The sequence below is a fragment of the Leptosomus discolor genome, chromosome 11 (genome assembly GCF_034619465.1).
Source record: "Leptosomus discolor isolate bLepDis1 chromosome 11, bLepDis1.hap2, whole genome shotgun sequence".
NCBI lineage: Eukaryota > Metazoa > Chordata > Aves > Leptosomiformes > Leptosomidae > Leptosomus > Leptosomus discolor.
The window spans coordinates 1339242-1344895 of record NC_141401.1 but is presented as its reverse complement, the minus strand read 5'-3'; positions in this window follow the sequence as shown (position 1 = coordinate 1344895).

The following is a 5654-nucleotide window of genomic DNA, read 5'->3' as shown; positions in this document are numbered from 1 at the left end:
CAAGAGCCGAGCTTCCCCCTTGGGTGCTGGCACCAGCGCCTCGCCAGCACCCGCGCGCCCTCGGCGGGGCCAGGAGGGAGCAGAGCATCCCACCCCAGCCTGCCGCCTGCATCCCGCCCACGGCAAACACCGGCCGGGGAAGGCCCAAGCGCCCCACGGGAGTAACATCCCTCTCCTGGAGCAGCAGAGGAGCTACGGAGGGTCTCCAGGTTGGAGCTGCCCCTCGGGTGCGGTGTGAGCTCCAGCGCGGAGGAGCCCGGCGGGTTGCAGCGGCCTTTGCCCGAATCAGGGGCTTTGCGACCGTCCCGGGTCCGTGCTGGGATGTCACCATCAGAAACAACCCCACGGGCCGCGCTGGGGCTGTCCCCAGGCTGGGACCCCGACGCCGTCGCCCTGCCCCGCAGCCCCGCGCCGGGAGCAGCCTCTCCCCCGGCAGCGAAGGCGAGGGCGGCCGCGAGCACCAAAGGTGGGCACGGGCGCGGGCCAGGCGCCTTCCCCGGGGCTCCCGGTGCCCGTGTCACCCACAGAAGGGACAGGCTGGCGATGAGCAGGGTCTGCCAGGGGTGAGCCCCCTCCGGGGGTGATCCCTCCTGCCGTGGGCTCTGTGTGTCAGCCTGGGCTAACGTGATTTTTCAGCGGGCAAAAGCTCTGCAAGGTTTTTTTTTGCTGTTGTGGTGGGGTTTTTTTTTTGTTTGGTTTGGGTTTTTTTTTTGTTGGTTGGTTTTTGGTTTTTGTTTTTTTTTTTTCAAGAGGGATTAAGCCAAATTAGTTTTTATCTGTTTCTGCAGTTTTCCACTGGGATTCAGTGAAGCACCAGTGCCTGAGAACAGAAAAACGATAAACATCTAAACGCAGACACTCTGAGTACTGTTTTATCTCTGCCATTTGAAGTGATGACACCCTTCAACCAGATAAACAAAGCAACGAGGAGGGGCATGTTGTTAGATGGAGTGTGTAACGAACAGAATACTCCCTGCCACATTACAGACAATGGTAATGCACAATCATTCATTATAACTCAATTACAGTAATTAAAACTGGTGGGATGCAGAGGCAGAACAGACGAAGGGAGTAGTGCCAACAGAATTTACACTCCGTGTCATCAGCTAGCGATAACAACAGCTGATGGTGTCCCAGAGCCTCCTCCCGCCATCTGTTCGGAGAGCCGGCGACGACGGATGGCATTAGGTGCCGCAGCACCCGGGCGGGTGGCGGGTGGAAACGGGGCAGGAAAGGGCTCTCGGCCCTCCTCGGCACGGCACCCGGCCCAGCCGCTGCCGGGGGGGGCCGTGCCGCGCCGCGGGGAGGTGCTGCCGCTTGCGCCCCGAAGGGTGAGGCGCCCCGCCGAATTGGGCTCCGAGAAAATGGAGGGGGAAGGGGGCGCCCCTTGAGAACTGCGTGGCCGCCTGCCTGGGGAGCACAGCCGGCAGCGGTCTGCGTCGCTCCCGGGGTGGGCACGGCATGGCGCGGCACGGCACGGCATGGCACGGCATGGCACGGCACGGCACAGCCCTGCTACACCTGCAGCATTACCCAGTGCCGCCGTTTAGGGATGAGACACAGCCCAAGGGCCAAACTGCTCCTCGACGTAGGCGTTCCCGGGGGGTCACCACCCTCCTTCTCCGCCTGCTCGGGGCGGGGGACCGCACGTGCATCCCACCGGCTGCCGGGGCAGCCCTGCCAAAGGGGCATGGGCCCGAGCAGCCACGCTGCCGCTCCGTCAGGCCCGTGAGCGAGGTGCCACCCTCTGCCTCGGCGCCAGGCCCTACGAACCGCAATTTGGTGACTGTCGGTTCCTCCGAGGGCCAGGGGGAGTGACTGCCCCCTTGGAGAGCCGGGCTGGGAAGGGGGAGCGGGTGTTCAGCCCTGGGGGGCTGGTAACTGCACCCAACCGCTGCACCCTCCCCGTGCAACCTCCGTCCTCGCCCGCAAGGGCTGCGGGAGCGGCACCGCTGCGGGAAACCAGCCGGGAGCAACGTCGGGGTGCACCCAAAAGGGTAGGGGCCACAGGGTGCTCCCCAAAGGGCAACAGCTACACCCTGTAGCCCTCATCCTTTTGGGCGCTCCCCAAAGGGTCACGGCTCAGGTTTGACGTTGAGCAGCTGCTGGGACCAAGTACCTCGCACACCTCCGCGGCGGAGCCCTTCCTCGCAGGAGCGCGATACTCACGGAAGGAAATCCCTAACGGAAAGTGGGTAATTCAACCCAAAAGGTGCCGCTTGCCGCGTATGCCGGGCCGTGGCTCACCTGCGGCGCGGCGCAGCCTTGGGATGGGTGAGCACAAGCGAGTCCTGGCGTCTCACTGCAGCTCCCGCCGGATTTGGAGGTGATGGGCGAGGTCTCTCCCTTCACACCCTGGTGTGTCACAGCAGCATCGGCCGAGGCTGAAGTAAAAGCCTGTTAAAGAAAAGGCCCTTATGAATATATAATAATTAAAAACCCAGTGTGTGGGGCTCGGAATGCTTTAATTATGAAGTACAGACGTCGGGCGCCGGGCTGATAGCGTCAACGGGGACGGGAGAGCCTGCGTGCAGCTTCAACACCTCCTCCGTCAGCGCTTTCGGAAAGGTTGCAGTCAAACCAAATTAATTGCAAAGGGCAACAGTTTGCTGGGAACTGTTGAAAGCAGAAGCTGCAGCGGATCAGGTGCCCGAAGGGGCAGCACTGGGGGCTGCCGGGGCGGGGGGGGGATATGCTGGGCCCCGCCGAACCCTTCCGCTCCCCTGCGCCGGGCTCTCCGAAATCTTACAACAAAGGATTTCTTGCAATTTTTATCTTTTAATGGTCCCCTGTGTAAGCCCCTCATTCCATCCAGCTTAAAATCAGATTTAAATGCACTCATAACCATTTACCGCTGTACATTATCGGGAAACCAAGCAGTTAGAGTGCTGCTCCTGCTTTTTATTTCTCCCTCGCAGCAGGCTCTGTCATGTTCAATACATCACGGGGAAGCCCCCGTAGGACGGTACATATGTCCTAGTTCAAGGAAAGTGCTTTGTCTCTGTCAGGGGCGCCAGGGCCGAGAGCGCAGGAATGCGGGTGCTTCATCCCACGGTTTCGGAGCATCCCGACCCCGGCCCGGTGCCACGGGCACCCCGCGGGCTGGCACCCCGCTTGGGGAGCCCCCAGGGGTGCAGGGTGCCCTGCTCCCAGCCCTTGCCCTGCACCCCGACGTCCTCGCTCGCTGCAGGGCGATGCCTTCGGGAATTAAAAAGAAACGGGGGGGGCCGGGGTGCCGGTGGGCTCGCTGGGGGAAGGGGGCGAGGGCTGGGGGCTGCAGCTGGCTGCTCCCACCCGTCCTGCGCTCGGCTCGTGCTCCAGCCGACCTCCGCCGTCAGGCCCCTGGGGCAGGGGGGTGCTGTGCCCCCGGCCCCTCGCTTGCTTTGTTTGGTTTTATTAACAACTCAGGGCAGGTTTATCAGAGATCAAATGGTTTATAGACACTTTGCTTGCATTTGAGCTTCATTACATTTACTTTTTATTCTTTTTCCTTTTTTTTTTTCCTTTTTTTTTTTCTCCCTTTTTTACAAAAACCAGTTGTAGTTATTAACAGCTGTACATATTCTGCTACATACTTTGGTGTAAAGTTGAGAAGTCTGACTCAGCAACCCTCTGCCAGCTCCAGTACATGCAGTTCCTTTATTTTTTTTTAAATTTTTTTAATTTTTTTTGGAAGTAAAACGAAGCACCGACTTGCAAACCAGTGACCATGCAGGACGCGAGCTGGGGGTGACCCTACCGCTGGAGAAGTTCGCCACGGGGGCAGCTCAAAGCCCCCCAAGCCCTTTCCAATGCTCCCCCTCCATATCCACACAAAGGGGGGGGGGGGGGGGGGGAATGCTCCAAACGCCACAGGCTCGGACGCTGCGTCCAGGTCTGGGGGTGCAGAGGGTCCCTGAACCCCTCAAGCGGGCACCGGGGGGCATTTCCAGAGTCATTTTTCTGAGCCAAACTGCCTGAATTTTCCCTAAATGCAGGTTTAGAGGGCTTGCTTTTTCCTTCGCCAGGTAACGAGTGCACAGGATGGATCCCAGCTCCTCCCCGGGCGAGCCCTGAGCCGCACGGAGCAGACAGCGGTTGCCTGGGACGTTCTCCTTCTTTTTCTTCTGAACAGAAAAGTGCCCAAAACCAAATCCTCAAAAAACCACTTAGTTGGATGGGAGAAAAATCCTTTTCCAACCCCACCTCGTCTCTCCCCGCCCCAGAACGGCCGCTGGGAGGGATGCGACGCCGACCACCAGCGCCGGGTACCGAGCGCCTCCGCTTCGTCCTCCTCGCCCCCGCCTGTACTATATCCACGCATGTAAACCAGGCAGTTCTCCCCTGAACCCTAAGCATTATTATTTCTGACCAGATTCAAATCAAAAATTAAAAAATAATCCATAAAAATGTAGTATAAAAATTCTCTTCCATATGCTACAATACAGGGTGAGCGCTTCTGCTACACAAATACTTTTATTTCCCGTTATGTCTTTTTTTTCTTTTTTTTTTTTTTTTTTTTTTTTTTTTTACCCTTTAGTACAAAATGCTCAAACGCAGGCCTGTGCGGGGAGGGGGTTTGCTTCATCGGAACCTATATACCAGAAGACACAAGACCATTTAGCCCACAGGACCCTACCAAAGCCAGCCCCTTCCCCCCACCACACACAAACCCTACTTGTTAGTAAACTTTGCTTTTAAAAAAACTGTATTTTAAAGGTTATCAATTCTAATTCTTTACTTTCATTTGAATACAAAACACATAAGTTGCTATTATCTTTCGTGGCTCCCTGAGCTGAATTTACTATGCTTTCTTTGAAATCACTCCTCATTGCTTCTGTCCGAAGACCAAGAAGGGCTTGCGCAGACGATCCCGCAGCGTGGGCTTCCCCTTTTCTTCAAACATACGAGCACAAAAAAATCCATATATTTTTTTAAAAAAAATTAAAAATTAAAAAAAAAAAAAAAAAAAAGGTGATTGTGTTGCTGATGTCCCGTCAGTAGCCGAGGATCCGACCGAGTCCCCCGCGGTCCCAGCAGCGTCCCACCATCACTAACACACCGAACAACGCACGGGTACGACAGTAGGAACAACTTTCACCAGTGGACAGCTTTGCTCAGCCTGGTTACGCGCTGCACGGCAAAGTCACGTCCCAACAGACGCTTCGGGGCAGAGGGGGGGGGGTAAGGAGAGGAAAAAAAAAAAAAAAAAATTGCCACCACCAAAACCATCAGTGGAATACAATTACAGCAGACGAAAAATACACAACTAGTGTACCGGGAGGGGTCCCCCACCCTTCCAATGCTATTTACTAGTCCGTTATTTACATTTTTCACAAGTCTTATGCAGGATGCACAAAAAAAAAAAAAAATTAAAAGTCACAATAAAAAATAAGTCCTTTATAGTGCCACCAAAGCGCAGACGGAAAGAACCAGAAAACCAAAAAAAAAAAAAAAAACCAAAAGATTTTTTTTTCAAAATAAAACCCAAAACCCTAAAACCAAACAAAAATCCGTTTAGGGCTTCAATGTGTGCCATATTTGCAGACCTCCAAATAAATCCGTGTGTATTGTACGCCGGGCCCTCGAGGCAGAGCCCCGCCGGAGCGTGCCGGTCCGTGGCCGAGCCCCGGGGGCCGCCCCGCAGCAGCCCCCCCGAGCCCCCCAGCCGCTCC